The 27,769-nt window shown below is 36.9% G+C and overlaps 2 long non-coding RNA genes across 5 annotated transcripts in view; one reads left to right on the plus strand and one right to left on the minus strand.

Moving 5' to 3' along the window:
* Positions 1-763: 763 nt before the first annotated feature.
* Positions 764-27,700, plus strand: LOC111090914. Of its 3 annotated transcripts, none has more exons than XR_005373257.1 (3): positions 764-1,035; positions 1,850-1,929; positions 27,023-27,700. It is a non-coding gene; the product is annotated as an uncharacterized LOC111090914 (long non-coding RNA). The 3 variants fall into 3 exon arrangements; XR_005373256.1 differs by lacking the exon at positions 27,023-27,700 and adding an exon at positions 24,215-25,203; XR_005373258.1 differs by lacking the exon at positions 27,023-27,700 and adding an exon at positions 21,985-22,173.
* The window catches only part of LOC106559947, a 31,464-nt gene continuing 27,700 nt past the window's right edge, over positions 24,006-27,769 (minus strand). The window contains exons 3-4 of one of the 2 annotated variants that reach the window (XR_005373255.1): positions 25,634-25,732; positions 24,006-24,442 (exon numbers count right to left, since the gene is read on the minus strand). This is a non-coding gene — a long non-coding RNA (uncharacterized LOC106559947). Of the gene's footprint in view, positions 24,443-25,633; positions 25,740-27,769 lie in introns of both variants that reach the window. The other variant, XR_005373254.1, reaches the window with a different exon arrangement.

The raw sequence follows: 27,769 nt of genomic DNA on the forward strand, positions 1-27,769 counted from the left end.
GGGAAGCAAGTGAGCCTCACAAATACGTAACACCAGGGCTGACAGCATCCGCCCGGGACAGGTGGCCTTGTTTCCCTGTGTGCCAGCTCTGTGCCTCCTCCAGTAAAGGGTCGGGTAGGCCCCTCCTCGCCGGGGGCGACACGCCTGCAGGAGCCGCTGGGACCGGGCCTGGCCCCGCGCACCGCCCCTGGCGCTCTCCCTGCCACCTTCTGCCCCCGACGTCTGTAGGGCCCGGTGGGCGCTGTGCTCCGCTCAGGGGCTCCGGCTGCTCTTACCTGTTTGGGCTTTTCAGGACTAAACAAAAACAATAAAACAAAACAAACAAACAAAAAAGCACTTAACACTTACAAAAAAATAGGCCCAGAGCAGGTGGAACGGGGGAGCGGGCCCGTGCGGTGCTTCTCCAGCGCTCCGTGCCCCTCGCGGTCCCTCCCATTACGTCATCACCTTAAGATGACCCGGGGATGCTTGCCCTGGGCGTCGCACGGAGACCCCTTACATGGGGGCGCCGGCCACGCTGCGGACGGGGCAGCGGCAGCGGCAGCGCAGGGTCGCCGGGCAGCAGTCGTCCGGGCCCACCTTCTCCTCTCATCTGGCAAACGTGTGCGCCGCCCGCGCCTGGGTGCTCTGCAGCCCCCCGCGGGGTCCCCGGCCCGGCCCCGCGCGCCCCGGCCCCGCTCTCGGCAGCTCCGTGACGTACGCGCCCCTCACGCGCCCATTTTACAGACGCCGCACCGGAGGCCTGTGCTAACGGCCGTAGAATTCCTTCGCCGCTGCCCGTGCTAATCTACCCGGGAGAGGGCAGCGTGCCGGGGAAGTCGAGCCCTCCTGCAGGGCCCGGCCTCGTCCCGCAAGGGGGCCCGTCCCCTTGACCAGGCACTGCCCTGTGATCTGGGACGGAGCCTTGGGGAAAAGACACCCTCAGTGACCGTGTTTAGGGAAATGAGCGGGAGCAAGACACGCCACCAGCCAGCAAGACCGCCCAGGGAAACAGTCGCCTGACGAATATGCCATCTATTTTGGATCCATTACTAGGTACAGTTTGGGGGCCCCACAAAGCCCCGAGCTCTTCATCTGCGAGGCATCTCTTCACCCACACTGGTTTTGCTCTCGCTCCCTGATGGCGCCGACATTCCTAAAGGAGTTTTAGTTGGACTAATTATCTTTAGACTTCGAGATCTTATGTTAAGCTCTGAGGGCCTTTGTCCAAAAGCTTGAGAATAAGCAAATAAACAAGGAGTCTACAATTCCTGTGCTAAAAGGAGGCAATATCCCGAAGAAACAGTAAGATGGTCTTTGTTCTTGAACTGTTTTCTCCCTTTTTATATTGTTCAAGACTTCCATAGATATTACTCCCTCGTGTTTTTAGAACATTAAACTATTTTTCTGAAGCATAATTATAGAACATCGCAGCCGTCCTCATGTAGCATTTTTGAATCTTTCAACATAAATGATGGAAATACACACGTGCCTGTATATGAGTGAACTACTCTGCAGTTTAGTAGAGCACAGAACTAAATAGTAAAAATTCCTTTTAATAACACATTATCAGCAGTCTCTCCTATGGGACCAAAACTGGTATGGGACCAATTTTGAAAGTGACTACTGATAATCTCTAGGATCTATATTACCCCTGAGCAGAGCACTAGCACGTGTCAAATACAAGAATCACCTTCCTTCCTTCCCCACCTTCCAGTGTATTACTCATAACTTAAAGTCCTTTTATTCAACTTAAGCTCTACAGTTAAGGGAGCAGGAGAAAAAGCAGAGGAAATGAAGTTATTCAGATCGCCGAGCACTATGGAAGTATATATTTGGCTATAATTTTCAATGATTTTCCATCACACAGAGATGGTGATCCCCAGCTGCCCTGAGGCTGAAGAAGTGAGGACCCTTAAGCCACAGCCTAAAAGGACTAAAAGCCTAAAAGTACTGTTACATTTATTACATATATACATATATAATATTATTTATTTGTTTATAACATTATGTATGTGTGTATATATATATTATAATATAATGTGTATGTATACATATGTGTATGTATATATATAATCTTAGCAGGCCAGAGTGAAAAGACTGTAATATCATCTGGTACAATTTCAGTCTTTCAGAGAAGAGAAAACTCAAGCCCACAGTGGGAGGCTCTGTGTGGAAGGTGGTGGATGGGAAACTGGATTTTGCTCCAAAGTCTCTGCCTCTGAAAGTAGCTGGATGCGGGACTAGTTTACCAGGAGAAGACAGGCTTTCCTTCTCAGAGTAACAAGATTTTGCCAAAACTCCAAGGGATGAGTTATTTTCATTTTTCCACTAACCACCATAGAACACTTTAAATTATTTTCACATGATGACGGTAAAGGAAAAGATAGAACATTTTTTTCTTTCTTTCTATGATTTTTCTCTTCGGGTATGAAAATTTGTTCAGATTATTCAATCGTTTAGCAAATATATCTTCAGCACATGTCAGGTGCTGTGCTTGGGAGAATAATATGGTGGATTTTCCTAAAGAAATGGGGGATCCCTGGGTGGCTTGGCAGTTTGGCGCCTGCCTTCCGCTCACAGTGTGGTCCTGGGGTCCTGGGATCGAGTCCCACACCGGGCTCTCCACAGGGAGCCTGCTTGTCCCTCTTCCTCTGTCTCGGCCCCTCTCTCTGTGTCTCTCATGAATTAAAAAAAAAAAAAAAATCTTGAAAAAAGAGAAATGTATAGTTCAGTCCAATGATTCCCAAAAAATGATATGTGGGTGGGTGCATGCTTATTTATGAACAAGTCTTAAGCAGTCTGGGAAGACAATGTTGCAAGTGTTTATAAGGCCAACTTCTTGGGGCACCTGGCTGGTTCTGCCGGTAGAACATGTGACTCGATTCTGAGGTTGTAAGTTAGATAGAGCCCCACGTTGGGTATAGAGACTACTTAAAAATAAAATCTTAAAAAAAAAAAAACCAAATAAATAAAAACTTGAAAAAAATAAAGCCAAATCCTTTTTTCTTTAATATTATCATCCCTACCTTTTTGGTGTTAAAATACTTTTCAGGTCACTTATGAAATGATACTAAGAATAAATTTGATATTAGGATTTTTTATTGCTTCATTTGTTAAAGAGAACAATAGTGTTCCATGAAATTAAAAAATCTGGTCTAATGAAATCAATTGGCAAGTTTAATACTGAAAATATGCAGTGATAAGAGTATGGGCTTCATGGAAGAGCACGGAAACACTGTGTTTGGTATTGGATCCAGCCGTATTTGACAGATAACAACTGCTAGATATAAGAGAGTTTGGGGAACAGGTCATTTTTATCAGGGTTCACTGTTGCCACAGACAAGACTGAGGTTTGCTGGATCACAGTAAAAAGCAGGTATGAGAGTCTTCTCAGTTATTTCATGTTTAAGCACCATAGTTTGAACAGAGAAAGGAAAAAGAAATGGATTGAGGAATGACAACAGTGAGCAAAGAACATTTATTATGTATTATTATTTTCAAACCTATGAAATAATCTTTCTTTAGGAATAATTTTCTTCATTGTGTGTGTTTCCAGAAAAAAAAAAATCTGATTTTTCCCAGTAAAAATGACTAGCAGGTGCTTGATAGTCTGTTCATAAAAGAGGCTTAGAACTAAATCCAGGTCTGTGTGTTTTTGACTGAAATAAATGTTAGCTTTGGTAGAATTAATAGTTTCTTCTTCCTGTTGATGCCTCTTAAAAACAAATAAACTGGGGATCCCTGGGTGGCTCAGCGGTTTAGCGCCTGCCTTCAGTCCAGGGTGTGGTCCCGGGGTCCCGGGATCACATCAGGCTCCCTGCATGGAGCCTGCTTCTCCCTCTGCCTGTGTCTCTGCCTCTCTGTATGTGTGTGTCTCATGAATAAATAAATAAAATATTTAAAAAAACCAAATAAACTGTTATAATGACATCAGTTAATGGTAACTTGTCTAAAGATTATTCTATTTTTGCAAAAACTTAAGCATAGTTCAATCTTCGCCTTTGTAATTAAAGAGCAAAGTTTTAGTACACACTTTATTGTTAATAATTACATTTGGTATTTTAGTTAAAAAAGAATGAATTCTACTTCTTTTATTAAGTGCTTGGTATATAGACACAGATGAGTTATTTTATTTCACCAATTTACTTTCTATTAGTAATGTTTTCAACTTGAAATTTCATTGATTTCAGCAAATTTTTTTCCATCTTTGTTTTGCCTTGTTTTCTTTAATTGGTTTTGTATCACAATCCCATGTAATCACTGTCAGATACGTAACCTCATTCTTGTGGGATCTCCATATTAAAGCAACATAAATAGATGTTTATGTTCCATTATAGCAATAACTGTATACATTTTATTTAGTTCCATGAAAAATAACTGGTACCTTCTTTTGCAATTCAAGGGAAGTGTGCATGGATCAGTATCATCATGGCATGGTGTGTGTGTGTGAGTCAGGGAGGGAGTTCCCCACTTATTTTTTGATTCACAGTCCCAGTATAGTAAATTGACAAGACTGTGTGGTAAGTCCAGCTGTGATCTCATTTGGTGAGCCATCCAAATTACTCAAAAGGACAAAAACAACAGAAAAGAACGAGTCATTTTTTTAAAAGTAAACTCTGCCTTTCTGTTTTTAGAGAGGGACACACCTTGTTTTTGCTGCTTAGAGAACAACTTGGAGTTTATAATTCAGATCTGTGTTTTGGTTTTCCTACTGACCCTAAAAGTTTAGAAATTAATGTCACATGGAAAATCAATCTTACAGTAAAGTTACAGGCAGTGCATTCATCATGAGGGAATAAAATGAGTTTTTTACCAGGGAATTTGGGGGAGAAGAAAACAGATCAAAATGCTAAGCTTATGACAAGTTCCCTGTGTAAGTGTATATTCTCTTTAAGGATGATCTTTCCATAATCACATTATCTGGTAAAATGTTTGCCTTTGAAAATGTGAACTTTTTGAATAATAGTTCACAACAAATGAAAAACAACTGTGACCAGGTAATATATTTCCAGGATTTTAAAAAAAGGCTGTAAAAAGATGTACAGTGAAAAGTCTTCCCTTCATCCCAGTCCCTATCTAGACATTATCCACCCCCACCCCACACCCGTCCTTAAGTGCTCTTAATTCATTTCCTGTGTAAAATTCTTAAGTCTTCTTAGGCCTTCCTGAGTTTCTTCAAGCATACATGAAGAACCACAAATATATATTCTTATTTATTTATTCTTTTATACACAAAATGCACTGTGCATATTGTTTAAGACACTGATTTTTTTTTTCTCTTAGCACTGTACCTTGGAGATTTTCAGTATCAGTCTGTTTGTGGATTTTTTTTTAAATTGAGGTATAATAAGAAAGTGGTCTGCTGAGGTAAATATTTTGCTTTAAAAAGTCAGTATTAATTTTTAGTGACTTTTTTTTTTTTGTAAACTTTTTTGTAACCTTTAAGGAGCTCAACTTTATCTAAAAGTAAAATCCTAGTGATACTTACACAGATATTGGCTTCTACAGGCTATTATCACTGAAATGCAAATGAAAGAAGAGCCAAGTGGGAGAGGGAGGGAGGAAGAGACAAGTTGTAAATATAAATAATCAGGCATATACTCGCCCCACCTTTGTGTGCTCTCTACTCTCATATTACATTCTCAGATTTTTCCAGCAGACACTTATGACCACAGCACTGAAACCAAGTTCTCCAGTGTATAATTAAATTCTACCTTCTTTAAATGCCTCTAGTATCATGGGACTTGGCCTGGTCAATGAGGTTAGGCTTATATTCAGAGAAGCAAATCTATTTTCTACAACCATCTAGCAGTCTGGCCAAGTCATAGAAGTCAGCTTGCTTTTTTGAGGAAAACAAAACAAACCCTAAAACCTGACAAAAACAACCCAATATAGGCTGCACTCCTAAAGCAATTAGTGGGCTGAATTATAGGACTCACTTTCAGGGAGGGAATTCAGAACACCAATCATCCAATACTGAATATGAAAGTACAGTGAAGACTGTTTGACAAAAATGTCTCTACTCTTGCATCAAGTTTTCACAAAGATATAAGGGAAATTCACCACAGAACATTTCATCCCAGGGTGTTACCATAACTAATTGGTATATGTAATTCATAATATTGATTTAAAACATGTGGTCTTTGCCGTGTGTTAATTGCAATCCTCTATTATTGACCAATATATTGCTCACGTGTTCCTGGTGAATTTTTTCTTATTATCATCTTTTGAAGCCACAAGTAGAGGTAAACCAGCACTGCAGTTCACTTGTCTTTAGTAATCACTACAAGGCTGTTCTAATTCTACTTTATCTCCTTTTACTTTTCCCTTTCTCCCAGATCCCCATTCTTTTTTTTTTTTTGATCCCCATTCTTATTCTACCTCCTATACAGACATTTTCTTTGATACCTTTGCTATATGTCCTTAACAATTAGCAAACTATTGGAAAATATTTAATGATTTTTATGTTTCTTTAAACTTACGTTAAATGATTTTCTATTTTATTCACTCAATACTCTACCACCGCTTTTGAGATACATTTGTGACGCTGTTGAGTACTTCATTTCTTATTTTTATTATAGTGTTGTATTCCACAGCATGTATTTATTGTATTTACTTTCCCATCTCTCCCTGATTTATTCTTGGTACTTCCAACTCTGACAACCATAAAGAATGCTGTAATCGCCTATTGTTAGGTGCCCGTGTGAAACCATGTGAGAATTTTCCTATCATTTTGAGAAGAGCCCGTTAGCTTTTAATGTGTTCACCATGTATATTTCAGAATTGCAGTATCTCTAACGGCTGCTCTGCATATTCCATCCCTCTGCTTTTGTGAAGAAGAGCACTTGGTGTGGCCGTCTCTGTTCCATGAGGGCTATTGGCAGTGTGGGAGGGAAAAGTGTGGTCTTTTATGTCTCTGAAGAAGAGATACACCTGCACCTGATATAGAGACTATCACATAGCACCCCAGATATCCCAGACTCTGAGCTTGCTGCCCATAACCGTATGAGATTCTGGACTGAGGGCAGTTTGCTCGTCGAAGGGAGAGTGAGCCAAATGACCTGAAGGGCAAACCATGGTTACCATTAATATTGCTCACAAAGTATTTCTGGCCTCTGCCTTTTGGGCAAATGATAGTGTGGGACAATGTGACAGAGGTGACACCTGGCAATTCTGGTCCAACCATTGAAATGTTGATGTAATATTCTCCCCCAAACACTCTTTCCATCTACCGTGTTGACTGGCAATATTACAGATGGTATTTCTCTGTCAGTCTGTTTCTGGACATGAAGACAATACTGAGAAAACCCTCCACAAGATCCACAGTAGGCATAAGAATAAATCCATGTCGGTTTAAGAAACTCAGATTTTGAGAGTGTTTATTAGCAGAGGATAACCTAGTCTATAACTGACAGAGGCATATATACTGAACGTGCAGGAGCCCCGGATCACTGGGTATCCACATGTAATCTTGCTAAATACTTCCAAGTGTCCTCCAAAAATCTTTGCTAACACTTGTATTATCACTTCTCTAAAAAGTTTGACATTCTTTAATGTGTAAGGTGAAATGATTTTCTGCCTTGATAAGTTGATTCCTAAACACCTAAAAGTGCTGCATTGCTGCTGTGAATGTATCTTTGCTATTGTCATAATCTCCCGTATGTTGTTGCTAATATAGAAGTAAGGAATTTTTGTAAGTTGTTCTGGTATTGGTCATCATTTCTGGATATGTTTATTAATTATTTATGGGAAGGTATTTCTGTGTATATAAATATACAATAATAACCTATTGTTCTCGTCTTATAAATGGGAAATTCTAATATCATGCTAAGTATTAATGCAGTTGTTCAGTTCCTCAATGAATGGCTCTAAAGTTTCTTCATTTGATGTAACATTTTCTAAAAGTTAAGGCAGTTGCGTTATATTCCCATTCTCCTAATATGTTTTTAAACATAAATGGGTGTTGAAGTTTGTCAGCTGTTCTTTTCTCCTCAGTCAATTAATGTGATAGATTACATCAACACTTTAAAAATAATGTCAAAAAATATTTTTACTTATGGGAAAAACCCCACTTGGAAATAATGCATTGTTTTAGCATACTATTGGATTCAGTTACTAAATGTTTTATTTAGGATTTCTTTCTTTCTTTCTTTCTTTCTTTCTTTCTTTCTTTCTTTCTTTCTTTCTTTCTTTTTCTTTCTTTCTTTCTTTCTTTCTTTCTTTCTTTCTTTCTTTCTTTCTTTTTTTTCAAGATTTTATCCATTTATTTATGAGAGACACAGAGAGAGAGAGAGAGAGAGAGAGAGAGAGAGAGAGGCAGAGACGCAGGCAGAGGGAGAAGCAAGCTCCATGCAGTGAGCGGGAACTTGGGACTCGATCCCGGGTCCCCAGGACCACGCCCTGGGCTGAAGGTAGTGCTAAACCACTGAGCCACCCAGGCTGCCCAATATTTAGGATTTCTATACTTATATTTACAAATGAAAATTTTAAAATCTTTTTTAAAATTCTTTTTTTATAGTGTTGGAATGTTAGAGACTATCTTTCCATTAAGTGTTTGGTAAAACTCATCTGTAAAATTATTTACATTAGCTTGCCGATTGGATGCCTAAGAGGTTTTGTTTATTGTGGATTTTCTGTTTTCTGACATAATTTTGTAAATTATAAATTTTACTCTATTTAGTTATGTTTCACATTTGGGATATAGTCTTTTCTTGGTCATTTTTTAATAAATATTTTGAAATTTATAATTTCCTTTTTATACCTTCCTCCTTAACTAAAAGCTAAGTTTCTTAAAAGTACTTTATTTCTACATGAGACTTTAAAACTTTATTTCACAAAAACTTTTTGAATGTTTATTCAAACTATGAAGGTTTGAAATAGTTATTTTTTTTTAAGATTTTATTTATTTATTAGAGAGAGAGAGAGAGACAGGCAGAGGGAGAAGCAGGCTCCATGCAGGGATCCCGACGTGGGACTCGATCCCGAGTCTCTAGGATCAGCCTTGGGTGAAGGCAGTGCTAAACCGCTGAGCCACCGGGGCTGACCTGAAATAGTTATTATTATGGACAATGGAAGGAGTTGACTCAAGATTGCCTTTCTGGACAAGGTCAAGGACCCAGTTTGTGCTGGAAATCAGAAAAGGTGTGGGTTAAAGTGAGGAAAAGTAAGAAAGACACTAGATCTAGGAAATAGGAAGGACTCCTGAGCCTCTTTCCTGAGAGTAGCCCTGTAAGTGGAAGCATAAACTAAAGCCCTGGAGCTGTGTTGGTTCAGATGAGAGACCTCAGGTCTCTAAGCCAGGTGTTTTATCATGTAAGTGAGAATATTGGTTTATTTATTATTTGCTTGTTTGCTAAGTGTCCAGCCATCATGTGTTTCAACATCTTGTATTCATTTTGAGATTTCATATGCCATGTTGTAAACACAATAAAGCACTTACCTAAAATATTTTAGGACATTAATTCTCTCTAGCAGACTATTAGATACCATTAGTTTCCATTTCTCTACACTATGTTGATTGAAAGATCACATAAATATCATTCAATTTTAAGAATTTTAGCTAATTTTTAGAACAGGAGATTAAAATGTGCTATATCTTAAAAAGCTAAAGCAACTAACTTGGGGAAATATTAACTATTAAGTTATCATATTTAATACAAAGAAATGTACCTCTCTGATAATGTGCATGCATGGTTCTTTTTCCTTGCTACGTCATACTAAAATGTATTAAGTATGAGATTATAGAAAATAGAAGAAGAAGCAAAAAAAGAAAATAGAAGAACAAATTTAAAGTCATATACAACTGTTTCAGAAACAGGCATTAATATACATATTTTATTGTCTATAATTTACAAATCTTGAACTATGGACCAGTTAATTATTTATAGCCGTTATGGCAAAATTCCACTTCCAATTCAACAAGCTACTGTAGTTAAGCTCGACATATGGACTTATAACTGAAGGATTGTTCTTGGTCAGAGTCAATGATACAAATTAATGTCAAACAGGTCAGGCTTAAACCCCAGCCCTTTGGTGAGTTCATTAGCCTGGATTCACAACTTATTAATGATATTCAAAGTAGTGTCTTAGAGCTGTGGTTTTCCACTCTTGCAAGGAGAATGTAATAGCTTTTCGAGGAGGTTTTGTATTTCTTTCACAAAGTCTGTTTGTGTGTGTGTCATTAGAACCATCCGAGACCATTTAAATCTTATCCACTGAACTGTTCAATAGAACCTCTTACTGAGTTTTGCTCCATTGGTAAATGACCCAGGATTTCTAATTTATCTGTGTAATTGGAACTTTCTAAGTTGTGATGGTTCGTGCATGCAAACAATTCAATCTAGAATTAGATGATAAAGACATCACTATTTATTTAAACTATTTTTTATTTCCTTTAAAGTTTTGATAGGGTATATTTTATGTATTTATGACATAGTCTGTTTTGTTTAATTAGCAAAAGGCAATTTCTTACAGGGTTCATTTCACTGTTAATCACCTATATTTAGGACTGATTTGTATATAAATAAATGTTCTGAAATAAAATGGTAATAATTAAGAGTCTCATGCCAGTTACTGATAACAGTTATTAGCACTATAATTTGAAGTATTTTGTATTCATATTGTTATTGAAGAATATTACAGAGTGCAAGCAATTTGTTGATCTGTCAAATAAGCTACCAAATGTAACCTATGATCAGATATAACATAGACAAAGACACCAAATGTACTCTAAAATAAATCAAAATTCCTTTAATTAAGATACAACTATTATCAAATTATTTTTTAATTTCTTTCCCTAGCCATGCTATAATTGGGATGAAAACTAATTGATATAACTTTAACATGCTCCAATTCTACAACACTAATTTCCCATTAAATGTACTAAGCACTTAGATATCTAGGCAATTAATTCCGCCTACTTTAGGATAGAGTTTCAAACATTTTTTTCCTTGCAAAGTCTGATGGAGTATTTAGATTATGGGTGTTAAAAATGTAATTGTAAAAGCATTTGTGAATTCCTCAACTTTCAAGTAGCAAAATACTTAAGGTAACAATAGATTGCATATTATTCAGATTTTGTGTCCAAAATCACTTTTAGAGTTTAATTTATAAGTGGGACACTCAGACTGTTCCTGGATGTTGATTTAAGTGAAGATATTTCTACCTCTAAGAAACATAAAAATACCTTTTATGTATTAGTCTCAAACACAAAATAATATTGCACAGAGTCAACATATTGGTTTTCTTATTTGATGCTTATCACATGGCTCTGAGAAAATGTCTTGTTAAAATTTTACATTATAGCAAAAAATCAATAAATTTTAGATTAAATTCATTCAAACCTTTCCCAGTAGGTATATTTCCAGATTAGGAGGGTTAATCTCCTATATAGAGTCGTCATCTTGACCCAGTGCAGTCAGCAGCAATATTTATAATGCTCCATAAATGGAGACCTAAATATTCCCAGAGGGATAATTATTGCTTTGAAAATGATTCTTTATGCTAGTAAGTCTCCTGTTATTGCATAGGGTTTATACCAAGGATGAAGAGATGCCAAAGACCTGATCTTCTCGTGTTTGTATGCCTCAAGCTCCATATCATTGATGTGAAGAAACCATTCCCTGCCTCTCTTCTAGCTTCTGGTGACTTGTAGTTGTGTCACTCCAGGCCCTGAGTTCATATCACCTTTTCTGTGTTTCTTTTTTGTCTCTTACAAGGACATTTTCATTGGAGTTAGGGGGTACCCAAATCTAAATCATTCTTGATCCTTACCTTAATTACATTAGCAAAGACCCTATTTCCAAATAAGATCACATTCTGAGGTTCTGAGTAGACATGAATTTTCAGGGGACCCTCTTCAACCTACTACATGTATGGGAAAATATTAACATTGGTAAATGTTCATGGGAAATCAACCTCCATTTGTAGGTATTAAGAATATCTAAAAATTTGGGATCTTTATTATGGACCAGGTATTACTCAATGTATTAACATCTTTAACGATCAGGAAAACCCTATGGAGTAAATACCTGTAACACTAGCCCCAATTTACAGATAAAGCAAAGAAAGATTTAATATCTTTCCCCAGTTAGTATATAAGTTAAATGATAGAGCTATATTTACATCCAAAGATTCTAATGCAGAGATTACACTCTTAATTACAAATATATTATCAAGCCTTCTTGGTTAAAATGAGGGGAAAAATAAAAAGCAAATAAACCAACCATTTTAAAGGACTAATATGCCCAGGTACATGTGTTAGGTGGTTTAGCCTTAATCACAGACCGCTGTGGTAAATTTTATTATTTACCATTTTCTTGCTCAAAGGATGACAGTTAAGAGATAGGAAATTGTCCAATGTTCCTTACATGCTTTCAAAGCTCACTGTTTTTCCTGTAAGTGCCTTCCATATCCTAGTGGTAACGGATTTCAACAACCTTCTTAGAAATACTATACAGGGTAGCCCGGGTGGCTCAGCGGTTTAGTACCGCCTTCAGCCCAGGGCCTGATCCTGGAGACCCAGGATTGAGTCCTGCGTCAGGCTCTCTGCGTGGAGCCTGCTTCTCCCTCTGCCTGTGTCTCTGCTTCTCTCTCTGTGTGTCTCTCATGAATAAATAAATAAAATCTTAAAAAAAAAAAAAAAGAAATACTATGTATATTCCTAGATGAATTAAGTTCTGAACCCTTAATGTGCTGTGGAATTTTTAAGGTGATAGACTTCAGTGCTCCTCATTTTAAAAATGTTTAATCATATTTTCAAATGTTTTTGTCATTAAATATTTTACAGAAAATACTGTGGTTATAATAACAGTACTCATAAGTGAGAAACAACAGTTAATATTTTATAGATAATGGAGGTGCCTATGTGGCTCCAGTCAGTTAAGCGACCAACTCTTGATTCTGGCTCACATCATGATCTCAGAATCATGAAGTGGATCTCTGCACTGGGCCCTGTGCTCAGCAGGGAGTCTGCTTCTCCCCTTTCTCTCTCTGCCACTCTCTTGGTTCATCTTCATGGGGACATGTGTGCTATCTCTCTCTTTCTCTCACTCTCTGAAATAAAAAAATAAATCTTGAAAAAAAAAATTCTCTCTCTTCCTCTGCCTCTTCCCCTACCCCCAGTCATGTGCATGCTCTTTCTCCAAAAAAAAAAAAAAAAAAAAATTTTAATGGAAAAATATAAAATTAATAGAATTAAATGGGTTTGAAAAAATAAATAAATATAACATTTGACTATATTACTATATATACTATATATACACACATACATATGAAAATATATGTATAATATTGGCTATTTTAGAAACAAAATGGAAATCATAGAAGGTGAATTTCTGATCTTCTATAATGACATTTTTATCAGGCAATATTACCAAATTAGAAGTATTCTGCAAAACTTTTCTGTTAAATTTTCTTGTACTTCAGAATTTTATAAACAAAAAGCTCTTTTTAAAATCCATCTCACAAGTTTTTATCCTCCATACATTTATATCCAACTGGCATTTTTCCCATACAGTATATTATTTTATCTTGGCGTTCTTGACATTGAAATCCTTTCATATATTTTGTGAAGAATGGTGTTTTAACAGAAGCCACTGATAAATTTGAAAAAAAAAAAGCCACTTTAATTTTGGTTGGCAAATTCCCAAAAAATCATGCCAATCACTATAAAAAAGAATAAATGAAAATTATTTTATGGAAGTTGAAAGAATACAAAGTAGAAGAGCATATTTGTAGTGTCTACATTAATCTGAACATTTGTAAATGAGACCAAGTTTATGTTCATATTCATATTCAACTGAACAAAAAATATACTTTCAGCAAATATGTAATGGGAAATAGACATGGAAAAATTTCTCAGTGTTACATCCAATGATCATTTATGAATTAGTTCAGTAAATATTTACTAAGCACTGACTTGTGATAGCTATTTTTGCTAAGCAATGGAGATTCATTGAATAGGGGGATAAACAGGTTATGCCTTGCAGTGGGCACATGATCACACAAGGTTGAAAAGGAGTATATTCAAAAATTTTTGTTGACTAAGGAGAGCATAAACAAAAAGTTAGATCAATAATTCATGAATATACCAAAGATACTTCTTGGCATTTGACTTGACACATTCCATTCACACAGAGTTGTTCTGTGTGGAAAGTTTTTACTTTTTTCCCCCTTTGAGAAAGGCAGAATGAGTATGTGCATCAAAGAACAGGTACTGACTGCTGCCTTTTCTTTTCCTTAGTGAGTATGATTAGCAATGATTATATGCGGGAACAGATGTCCTCCCGATGAATATTTAATTATAGATGTGTGTACTTATGCCAGCCTTTATATTTTATTAAAGATTTATTTATTTATTTGTGAGAGAAAGAGTGAGTGTGAGAGAGCGTGGGGCCCAATGTGGGGCTAGATCCCAGGACCCTGAGCCAAAATCAAGAGTTGGCAGCTCAACTGACTGAGCCACCCCAGTGCCCCCTTATACATTCCAGCCTTTAATCCAAATATCTTTATGATAACCTAAAAAGGAAAATCAGAGGTAGGATGAGTAAATGTCTGAGGAAAGTGAGGGGACCATGGCCAGTAAAGCTTTGAACTCTAAAAGGCAAGTACATTTTTTTTTTTTTTTTTTAGATTTTATTTATTTATTTGACAGAAAGAGAGAGTGCAAACAGGAGGGTTGGGGAGGGGCAAAGGGAGAGGGAGAAGCAGGCATGGTGATGACGCAGGGCTTGATACCAGAACCCTGGGATTATGATCTGATCCAAAGACAGATGCTTAACCTATTGAGCCACCCAGGCACCCCATTAAATTTTGCTTTTGATGTCTGCTTGGTTATAAGTCAAATTTGTGATATATTAATACTGATACTGTTTTTGTTCATGAATTTTCAAGGGAGAATTATGTTTTTAATTAATTAAGCATCTTAAAATAAATCAATAATTTAGGGAAGAATGTTTATTTTGCATTCTTTCATCTCCATAGCCTTGTTCACTCTTCTGCTGTCTGCAGACATACAATTCACACACACACGTATACACATACACACACACACACGCTCATGCACACACACAGAGTTTTCACTGCTCCTCCTGACATCTCTCCTTATTTCAAATTCAAATTCCAAAATATTAAAAGACAGGTCAAATCCTTAATCCATTCTGCTATCTTTCCCAATTCATGTCATGCCTGAATTTCCATAACAATTATTTTCTGTATCAATTATTTAGTTTAGAGGTGGGGGTAAGTGTACTATGCAGTGATTCTCATGGTGGGCCCTTCAGAATCAGACTGCTTGGGTTCAAAGCTGTTTTACTTTGCTAAAATTATGCAACTTTAGCAAATGACTTAAATTGTGGTTTCTTGGAAGAACTGTGAGGTAAGTAAATCAATGCTAAGAACATTAAAAATTTTTTCTATTTTTATCCAAATATTTCATGCAATGATTTTAAAAGGTTAGTAGTGCTAAAGGATTTATAACAATATCAGAACAGGAACACACCTGGGTGGCCTTCAGCACAGGTCATGATCCCAGGGTCCTGGGATCGGGTCCCACATCGGGGTCCCTGCTCAGTAGGGAGCCTGCTCTGCTTCTCCCTCCCCCTGCTTGTGCACACTTTCTCTCTGTCAAATAAGTAAAATATTAAAAAAAAAATCAGAACAAAACTGGTTCTTCCCTGTCGTCTTCCCAACTCACCCACCTCATTCCTCTCCCCATGCGCAATCATTTGACAATATACATAATGTGATCAATGTCACAGATTTGGGAGATTTGACCAATATTACAGTGAAGTATTTGCCCACACAATAATTCAAGGATCACACATTAATAACAGACTTAATCACAAAATACAATCACTACACAAGGATAAGTTATATTTAGTAATAAAATGAAATATATAATATATATATGAAAAATATAATCAAGGTAATCAATAGACACAGTTAAAATAGCTATTCTACTATAGTACTTTAAGGATTGTTTCTTTTTCATTGTCTTAAAAATGTTTTTATTTTCAAATTTGATTAGAATTTTTATGGTGTGAATGTTGAATCCTAAATATTTGAAATTTCTATTGTTTTTTCTTCCTACTTCATACACTATGACAACAAAGTAATAAAAAGATATTCAAAGACTGTCTCAGGTTGGGTTCTCTTTATAGAAAACTCTGAAATGAAGTTTAGCCTGGAGAAGCCTTATTAGGGAGTTTCTTTGGGATCAATAACTTTGGGCAGGAAGAAGGGAGGGAAGAGCAGCTGAACTGGACGGAGGGAAAGGTTGTGCATCTACCAATGTGCTCTGGCTGTCCCACGAGGAGCTCTGTGGCTAGCACATAAGAATTGTTCCAAGTTAGGTCAAGACTGTGAGTTCCTTATATCCCTACAGTTAGGCTGATTGACATATCCTCAGGTCAGTCTGTCACTGGGTGGGGGCAGCCGTGGGAAGAGCAGAACCTTGTGCGAGGTGGTCTGCTGCAGCTGAGGTAATATTTTCAAAGACAGAGGAAGTAATGAAACACCAATGAGAAGAGACTCATAAAGTGGGAATTTAGTATATGTCACAAGTGGATTTTTTTTAGAAAAGTGAGTGAAATGAATAGGTATAGTATGATTTTATACACGTTACCTAAGGAAAAAACCGTAAAAGTTAGACTCAGTTGCATAAAAATGCAAAAAATATAAAATCATCAAAACTCCATGAAAAAAGAAGCCTTTATAAACACAATTAAAAGTAGAGAATTAAAAGAAAAAAGTAAAGAGAATTTTTATGAAAAAAGTACACTCCAAAGAAAAAAGACAGACATGAATTATTATAGCAGTAAAGAATCTTCCAATATTGATAATCAAAAACCCAACACAAACCAGCTTGAATAGAAAAGGGATGCATTTTTTCATTCAGCTGGGAAACTTACGCATAGCTGGATTGAACTGTTTAAGCCATGGCATCTGAATGCTTTCTTCTGTTCTCTATTCTGTTTTCCAGTATGTTGGCTCCATTTTTAGATAAGCCCTTTACCCATGATGGCAAGTGGACTGCGGGCAGTTTCAGGGATATATCCTACTTTCTCAGCTACTCTCCAAAGAAGAAAAGGGCTCTCTCAACAAAAGCTAAAATAAGCTTGAATTTGCTCTGATTTGAGCTATGTGTGCACTGTGGGCCAATCATGATTTCTGTCATTGGTCATGCTTTGTCACAGGAATCCCTTATGTGGGATCCCTTCATGCAAGTGAAGAGGACTGAAGGAGGCAGGAGAGATGATTTCTCATAGAAAACAGGAGTCCTGGGGGTGCCTAGGTGACTCAGTTGGGTATCTGATTCTTGATTTCGGTTCAGGTCATGATATCAGGGTCCTGAGATTGAGCCCTGTGTCTGGCTTCATGCTCAGCAGGGAGTCTGCTTGAGATTCTCTTTCTCTCTCTCCATCCCTCCCCCTGCTCACATGTGCTCTCTTTCTCTCTAAAATAGTAAATAAATCTTAAAAAAAAGAAAGAGAGAAAAAAGGAAAGAATGAAAGAAAGAAGAAAAAGAGAAAATAGATGAGTGCTGTTCCCACAGTCCTACTCCAATGAGGGCAAGGCCAGACTACAAAGAAGTGGTCTGGGTATGAATACAAAAAAGAATGGCAGCTTAGCTGAAATTTTCTTTACTTTGATTGATAACGGGATTCAGATAAAAAGTCTCAAAGGATGAAACAGCTCCCTAATGACTCCCTAGTGCCTTCAAGAGGCATGTCTGAAGTTTTATACATAATGATACCTATGTGTGGCAACCTGCGAGGAGTGACCGTGAGTTTCAGGTTCACTGCCAAAATTATACCATGATCCTAATAAAGGAGACGTATAAGCACCTTGGGTTCTACCTACTAGTATATGAAGGAATTCTTGCTACCCTACAGTTGTATACTCTGTGTTCTTTTTCTTATCGTATCCTCAGTCTACCCTTAAGGTGGACAGGATGCCAGGCATTACATGTATGACATTTAACTTACAGCAAAAGGAAAATATCACAAAAGAAAAACTAAAAACAACAACAAAAACACTACAAATAGATGAAAGATGATACTGATACTAGGAATGAAATGTGTGTAATGATGAAACACTGGGGTATTTTTTACCTATCAGATTAGCAACAATTTAAAAACTTATATTATTCTAGTTGGAAAGAGAGTACAGAAAAATGGGTACTAATATACTGTTCAAGGTATTTTAAATTGGTGATATTTCTACAAGGCAATCTAGCATGACTTTATCAAACTTTTATTTTTTTTATTCTTTTTTAAAATTTTTATTTATATATGATAGTCACACACACACACACAGAGAGAGAGAGAGAGAGAGGCAGAGACACAGGCAGAGGGAGAAGCAGGCTCCATGCACTGGGAGCCCGATGTGGGATTCGATCCCGGGTCTCCAAGATCTTGCCCTGGGCCAAAGGCAGGCGCCAAACCGCTGCGCCACCCAGGGATCCCTTTATCAAACTTTTAAAAGACAACCTTTTTCTTAAAATATTAATGTTTTATATCACTAAAATACCATTCTTTACTCTTTAGGAAAAAAAGCTATATTTATTTTACAAAACATATATGTATATGAGCATATATGGTTTAAATATAAAATGTATGTATTATATAAATAATCTGGTAATTGATGGAAAAATAAATATGTATATAATTAACACTTCATTGATCTACATTATTTCTATGGCAGAGATGCTATTATTTTCTTAATTTTGAATCTAAATATTTCAATCTTGATCATTGACATTTAGAGTTCATTTTGGAGAATGAGTAGTTTTCCCCCAATTTTATTTAGAATTTTTCCAAAAATATTCTAAAATGGTCTTGATTTTCTTAGTCTCAAAAATGTGCATGACATTAGTTAATTACCTTCGATATACTTTGAGAGAAGTTACATCATCAATATTTAAAAGATATATATTAAAATAAATATACTGTTAGTGGGTTTCTACTTTCTGAAAAGGAGAGCATCTGGGTAATAGAACATGTTCTAGTTTATAAATTTATGAGGTGATATTGAAAATATAGTTCATGTCTTGGATCTTGGCCCACAAAATACCACATATTTTAATGAAACATATGTATTATGTTATGTAGTCCATATATATTATTTGGTTACCTGTATAAGGAACCCCAAATCACCAAATATTTTTTCAATATATTAAAAAACAAATATAAAATACATTAATAGCTATTGTGAAAATACTAAATCATAAGCCCATCAAAGTATATAAATACTACTGTTACAGCTCATTTCGCATTTAAAAAAATTGACAATTGAATACAGATAACAGTTTAACCACAAAGTAACCAATTAACTGAGACAAATAAAAAGGTGAATAATTAACAGATGCGTATAAAGCATACTTGTAGCAGATATTTAAAATAAAAAAAATTCACAGGTTTGAGATGAACCCTTTTATTTAAAATGAAAGTGAAATTGACATTATTTTCCATCAAGTGAAGTTTCCTTTCATTCCTTTCTGTGAAAATGAAGGAGTCTAAGAATCCTGTGGCATAAATTTTTCCTGAACCAGAAAATAAAACTCCTTTTATTTCTAGGAGGTTGAAGTAGCTTCATATCAATATAGTTTAAAGTGAAATGAATTACTAAAATGAATTACTCATGTCTTGGAGATCAGATTATCGTTAGCCTGGAACAAAAATAGTGTTGAAAATTTTTGTTCTCCTTTGCACAATTACTGAACTGACAGGCTTTAGGTGTAATTGGAGGGCATACTATTACTTTCTGAACAGCCAGGAGGTATGATTGTAGGTGTGACTGCAGGATGTTATTGTAGGGCATACTATTACTTTTTGAACAGTCAGGAGGAAATAGTTAGGTTGAGTTATTTTCATAGACATGGCTTCTAAGTAGCAGTCTGGTTGACCTGGTTAATGACCCAGACATTACCATGAATGTTTCTAAATACTACCACCCATGCAGAGCAAATATGCTGCTCCAAATATTGCCCTCCGTGTTCAAAAGCCCACATTCCATCCATTGTTCATTATATTCTTACACAGTGATGTCATTATTTCAGTGCCAACTGAAACCCTTTCCTTATTACTCCAGTGGTTTCTTTCTCAAAAACGAATGATGACAAAAATAGGATGCGGGAGGCTATTAAAATTAGCATATAATCTAGTTTTGAATGACAAACTGGGATAATATCTAACTTCAGATTTCCAATTCAGGTCTACAAAACATTGTGAGACACTTACTTTACACAAAAAATTATACTCACTAATGAAGGTGCAAAATAATTAAAATAGTGTGCTGACTTCAAGATATCTTAAATCTAGAACAGTGGTTTTTAACCAGTTATTACGTCTGTGCTCCTTGCAAATGTAGCAGGCAGTCCTGCTTCTCTATGCAGCTGTGCCCTCTTGGAAAGGCTGTTTCAGAACTGCCAGATTTCCCAGAGGACTGAAATGGGACTTACCTGGTTTTCCCAATCTCCACTTGAAAGGGGCACAAATCATCTAGTATTTATGGCATTTGTCAAACGCTGATTATTCTCTGGCATTTTGTTAAGCATTTTATAGAAAATGTGTCATTTAGCAAACACAACATACCTAAAACAATCTCTGAATTTAGGTACTAATGTGAAATCGGCTTTCTCAGTAAACTGACTCTTAACCCAGATAATGAATCTCCCAAATTCAAAGTTAGTACATGGTTAGCTATGATTCATACTTAGGTGGGCCTGCCTCCAGAGCCACTGTTCTTACCTACCACATTTTACTTCTCTTTTATAATAGTATTCTGTGTTCTTGTTGATATGTACAGTGCTATGAAGAATAGAAAAAGAAATCCTTAATATTTTCTAAATCAAGGTAGAATTATATACTTAAAAAAGAAAATAATCATGTTTGTGCCATTCATACACTAATTGTTTCATAACAGCAATGACATTTAAATAGAATATTAGAAATTTAACATATGGTAAACAAGCCAGAGTATTCCAAGTGGAAGTATATCATGAAGAAAGATGCAGGAAAGTTTGGTAAAGATTAAACAGTCACTGAAGGTGGAAAATAAATCACATTTTGTTTGCAGTGGGCCATTGGGGAGCTCATGGTTTTGCTTGCTTTGATTTTAAGAACTTCAGCAACTAATGGGGCAGATATATTCATAAACATTTTTCAATGCATTTGATAGTGGTAGAATGAGTACACTTGAAAGACACAAGTTTGTTGAGGAAAGATACATCATTAACTCTTCCTGTTGAAGGAGTATGGGAATTTGTAGGTGTGAAGATATTTGAAGATATTTGAAAAGGTCATTCCCAGCAGTGAGAACATGAGCCAAGATGTAATGTTTTAGAGTCACATTTTGAATGGAAAGAATACTTGAAAAGTTTCTTGTGTGTTACACCATATTGGGAAGCATAAGGTGACGAGAAAAGGGGACTACCAGACAGGAGAATTTAATGTTAAGAAGCCTGGTCCTTGAGGAAATAACATCAGGTCTGTGTTTCAGGAAGTGTACAACGTGGAGTCGTGAAGTAGGAGAGGTGTGAGGCAGAGATACCACGTAAAGAAAGGTTAATACAGCCTACATATTTGAGACAGTGAATCCCAGCATTAAGGGAGTGGGATTGGGAATAAGAGATGCAAACCTGAATTAGAGAGATAAGGGCAAGGACTGGGTCATAGGGAGTGGCTGGTGCACTCTAGGATGATGCAAAGGACCAGGTACACTGGAACAGAATAATCATCAGAGCAATCACTTGAGAGGACATGTCCGCGGCTGGCACCAACAAGTCTAGGGAGGGCTGTAGTAGCCAACCAGTGAGTCGCTCATGAGGGGGCTCACACCACTGCTTTTTCCACGGGTGTTGAGAGAGTGCTTCCCATCACCAGGAGCCAGTATGTTTCCTGGAAACTATCCAGCATACATGATTCCGGTTAAATTTCCTAAGATTTTGCTCAGTCCTCACTAGACTTACCCTCATGTAGACAGTCATTCTTTCATTTCCAGATGGTCGTAAGCCCCAGAGAATGAGAAAGTGGATCCTAGAGCTCCGAATGTATGAAAAGAGAAGCTTATCTTCAACATCCCCACTCAAGTTTTTTAAATAAATCAGTTTATTTTTTTCTGAGCCAAGACAATGGAAAAGCACTCACTCCTATATTGAACTCAAATAGAAATGGATCAGCTAAAAGAGAAGGAGGTGTAATAATGATTCCATCTACCTTGTATGGTTTAATAAAGATTAAATGATATATATGAAAACAAAGATACTTTCAATTACAGAATGGTAGTTTGTTTATGAATTGTGCTGCATTATAGCTGTTTGTTTTAGCATACTGCCTTATATTGTAGGTTCACAGTTTTGTTGACTTTTAGGAGACCTTCACATGTGTTTGGTGGCAAAATATCTTGGAAATTAAATAAATCAGAAGAAATGTGAAGGAAAACTATGACTTCAGCTGTCACTGCTATGAATACTAAGTCATATTACAAAATGTTCAAGGCAAGTCTCTTTGACATTGCCAAGGAAATAAATACAGTATTAGCATAAAAGAATTTGTTTCTGCAGAATGACACCTCATTATAAAATCCAGTTCTAAGCTAGAAAGTGAGCTTGTTTTAAATTTCTTTCTTGATAGGGTCTAAGAGACATCACTTTCTGGCAAAGCAGGGATTTATGAATGATTTGATCTCATCTCAATGCATTAATGACAGGGAGACAGAAATCAATTTTTTTAGTTTAATCCAGAACATTTAAAAATTTAATCAGAATTCAGTTTGTTAATTTTCAGTAAGAATAAGACAGAAATGGACATGGACTTATAATTGCAAGTGCACTGTCTTCTGTAAAATTATTGATGTAATTTGATTTTGAATGTAGCTTGGACTACCAGTTTAGCTTTATACTAACAGTTAAGGCTACATTAAAACACAGTTCAGTTTTATGTAGGGGGAAGGATGATACATCTATTTTTCTCTTTCATACTGAAGACTTTTTAGACTGTGATAAACATGGCTAATAAAACTACCATGAATAAAGTATAAGAACATAATAAAATACCACACAGAAGCTTTATGCTAAATAGGTTTTTAGGTGTGAAGAGCAACAATAATGAATGAAGAAATAATAAAAAATATAAAAGAAATTTCCTAAGTACATTTTTCAACTAAAATCTACTTGTGTCAATTGAATGACTTCATGAACTGACCTATACAAATAACATTTCTTGATTCTTTTTATTATATTTATTACACAAAATAAAGTTAATATGTGTATAAACTATGCTAATGACAAATATAAGGATAAATTAGACATTTTTTTAAAAAGACTTATTTAGGGGATCCCTGGGTGGCTCAGCAGTTTAGTGCTTGCCTTCGGCTCAGGGTGTGATCCTGGAGTCCTGGGGTCGAATCCCACGTCGGGCTCCCTGCATGGAGCCTGCTTCTCCCTCTGCCTGTGTCTCTGCCTCTCTCTCTGAATTTTTCATAATAAATAAAATCTTAAAAAAAGACTTATTTGTTTATTTGAGGGAGAGAGAGAGAGAGAAAGATAAGGCAGAGGGACAGAGAGAGAGGGAGAGAGAATCTTAAGCAGGTTCCCCACATCAGAGCCTGACGTGGGGCTTGATCTTATGACCCTGAAATCATGACTTAAGCTGAAATCAAGAGTCAAATGCTTAACTGACTGAGCCCAGGTGCCCCTAAGTTAGATTTTTTTTGAGAATACCTACAATTACACATACAGATAAGCAAATATTTATAATAAAGAAATATGTAACATGTGCTATGAGAGAATGGAGGAAAAAACTAACCAAGCACACCTCCCCGCCACTCCCACTTTCATCTTTGCCCTTGAAGATGATTGGAAAATCACACACAAGAAGCCTTGGGAAATGAACAGGAAATTTCCAAGCAGAGGAATAAAAATAAGGAACAATTCAAAGACACTAGAAAAAAAATTGAGATACAGTGGACAATAAAAGGCGGTGTGAAACCTTACATTCTATATGAATAATTCGAAGATGATACCATAGCTAAAATTTATGGAATGTTTATAGAGAACACCATCACACCTGTGACGTGACTCTGATCTGTGTGGAGGATGCTTTAGAAAGGAGAGAAAAGTGTAGATCGAATGGAAATGGTGACAGTGGGGGAAAGGGATCAATGATCTATTTTATAGAATAGTAGGTGTTGTAACACGCATCATCAATGATGTTTCTTGCTGCTTTCCTAGATGTGGGGGTTTGGAGATTGAGGATGCTTCCATCTTGTGCTACCACTATCTTGGGTGCATGACTTCAGATCACAGCCAAAACGCAAGAGAGAGCTACATAATATTCCCAGAAGAGATATGAACGTGAAGGGGAAAGTGGTTTTCATCATTTTCTTCCACTTCACATTAGATAGAACTGTTCATGTGGTCCCAAGTTAATTACAAGGAAGTCTTGCGAATATGATCTCCCTGTGTGCCAAGGAAAAGGAAATGGTTTTGTGAATATCTAACCATTTTCTAACACACTCTACCCTTTTGACCATTAATTATCAATTTTACTTGTCCTTTATTACATATAATATACTCACTGCCTCGCCAAAGAAGAAAAAGCAAAGTCCTTTCCAGTGACTGCATCAAGTTCCACATGCAGTATATTTAGCAAGGCGCAGTCCTCTCCAAAAGTTGAGCTATGATTTCTTTTATATTGGTGACCTATTAACTAAACGAAAATGTTCCTTAGCTGCCTCCCCCCACCTTCCACCTCCACGCACTATGCCCAGTGGTGGAGCATAGAAAGAACAGAATTTTCCGTTCAGAAAGAGAAAGAATAGAAGACATACAGTGGAAGCTGTGTCCTTACAATTCTGAAATCCCAATGGAAAGACTTTTTGAAAGTCCACCACCTTGAGTATGGGGGGATGGGGATGTTACCTAAATCAGGCATCCTTTCCCTAGAAGGATTTGTTTTTTCTCTTTTCTCCATGGCCCCTTGATTTACCCCCTGGGGTAAATCCTCTTAGTTCTCTACTCTCCCTGGCTACATCTGAAGTAAGCATTAGTGAGAATACTTTCACTGGGGCTGTAAACCTCCAAAGGGGGTCTCTCATTTTCATAGAAACTTGGGAGTTCAAGGTTTTACTATCATTCTTTTTGTTGTTGTTAAGTCAGAAACATTCAAAAACTTTAGTTCAAATTTGTGATTTTTTTCCAATAAAATTCTATCAAACCAATAGACTAGTGATTTGTTTCACTCTTGACATGTTTAGCTGTTCTACTTTATTATCTGCCAGTGCATGAGGCAAACTAATGCCATCTTGGACAAACCCTCCATGATGAACCACTCTGCGACCTGAAGCCTCCTTGAATATAGTTCCCCAATGCCCTACACATACATTCTTCCTTTCTGTCCAATCACCCCCTTAAGTACATCATTGGGACATGCCTTTTATCTGCTCTAGAGATATGACTATAACAACAACTATTCTCAAACATGTCCCCCCAGGACATCCACCAGCACTATCTCCCCAGCCCCTCCGACTGTAACAGCAGGCCTTACTGGAGATATGGCTGTGGAGACCTACTCAGCTGATGCATGTACTTAAGACATGCGTCTGCCTCTAAGTCCCTTTAATAACGCATTTCTTGCCAAGGGGGACTTACCAGCTTTTTTCTTCTGTCTTATGGTTTATTCAGTCTTTAGAGGTCATTTTGCGGATATCTCTCCTTCACAGAACAATCGGGAAGACCCCCACCGGATGCCTGAAACCTCAGATAGTATGAGATCCTAAATATACTATGTTTTTTCCTATACACACATACCTATGATAAAATCTAATTGATAAATTAAGAACAGAAGAGATAAACAACAGTAACCAATAATAAACCTACAGAAATCTACTGTAATAAAAGTTATGTGAATGTGGTGTTTCTCATTCTCTCTCAAAACCTCCTATCATATTGTACTTACCCTTCCTGTGATGGTGTGAAATGATAAAATGCCTACATGATGAGGTGAGGTGAGGTGAATGACTCAGGCATTGTGAGAGCATTGGGCTGCTACTGATTTTCTGACAAAAAGTTAGAAGGAGGAACATCTGCTTCCCAATCAAGGTTGACCCTGGGTAAATAGAACCTTAGAAAGCAAAAGTACAGAAAAGGGAGGACCACTGTGCCAGTAATCACAGAACCAAATTTCTTTCCAAATGCAGTGCTTAAATGTCTTTATTTCATTGCTTTTTCCTGACATGCTTCTTAACTTCATGATAACCACCTACCTGGGACAACAACACGTGGGAAGGTTCTACATATACTTACTGATTTTAACTTTTATTTTTTAAGATTTTATTTATTTATTTATTTATTTATTTATTTATTTATTTATTTATTTAACAGAGACAGAGGGAGTGAGGAACATGAGCAAGGGGAGAGGCAGAAGAAAGGCAAAGGCAGATTCTTTGCTGAACAGTGCCCTACTGGGGCTTGATCCCAGTACCCTGACATCAAGACTTGAGCCAAAGTCAGATGCTTTCACTGACTAAGCCACCTAGGTGCCCCAGATTCTAGCTTCAATTTATTTTATTCACCTAAGACATCTTACTAGTTCTCTGTTGTTCAATCCTTTTAAAATATCATCACTAAGGGCTTGGAATCTTCTTTCAAGATTTTACTTATTTATTCATGAGAGACACACACACACACACAGAGGCAGAGACACAGGCAAAGGAAGAAGCAGGCTCCCCATAGGGAGCCTGATGTGTGACTTGATCCCTGGACCCCAGGATCACATCCTGAGCCGAAGGCAGATGCTCAACCGCTGAGCCACCCAGGCATTCCGACGTTTTTCTAAATTTCAGTGTCAGTTTTCTTGTTGCCCATCATCTGATCTCTAAACCTATATGAAGTATTTTAGGTCTTTACTCTGCCGTGGCCCTCACAGAATACCAATTTGTGAATTAGGTACACTGCTATGGTATGCTCTGGTTAAAAATAAAACATGAAATCTTATAAACTTAGTACCAACACAGAATTTATTTCTTTCTTTTCTCACAGTTTGATGTGTATTGGGACTGATTCTCTTTGGCAGTTTACCTTCAAGTAAGTACCCAGGGATTCAGTCTTTTTCATCTTGTGATGCTGATAATTTAAATTCATGGTCCCTAAAGAGCATCCAAAAGACAGTCCTTGAAATAGCTCAAGAAGTACATATATTATTTTCACCCAGTTCCTCTGAGAGACCTGGATTCAACCCAGATGCAAGAATATGAAGTGTTCCTATGCTTTCAGGAAAAATAATTTGATGAGCATCTAGAAAGTATGTGCAACATATCTCCTACTGTTATTTTTCAAAAACAGTAAAAGGGATGAATCAAAATCTCTAATCTAGAAAATACTTATTGCAAATTAATTAATTTAAAAGACTAGCCATCTTTACCCATAACACATTGTCATTAAATTCCTAAGAAACAGAATAATGTCATTCTGTTCCAGGTTCCTAAAAATAAAACTTTTTTCTCATTTTTCCCAGTGACATCAATTTTTGCTTCTTTCTACTTTTTTCTTTCAGAATATCAGTTGGTCTTATTGTTTAACTCACTCACTTGCATTTGGCAGAAGAAGATTCTACTTTTTTCCCATCTATAAAACCTCACAGTTTACCAATGGGAAGCCTTCTAAGGAGAGAACACACTTGCCTAATAGTTAATTCCTTAGCCCCCTTGGTCCTTTTTCTTTATTACAGGGAATACATGATTTGATGATAGTAATAATCACTGTTCCTGTATCCCCAAACCAAAGAAA

The sequence above is a fragment of the Canis lupus genome, chromosome 18 (assembly GCF_011100685.1).
Source record: "Canis lupus familiaris isolate Mischka breed German Shepherd chromosome 18, alternate assembly UU_Cfam_GSD_1.0, whole genome shotgun sequence".
NCBI classification, from domain to species: Eukaryota; Metazoa; Chordata; class Mammalia; order Carnivora; family Canidae; genus Canis; species Canis lupus.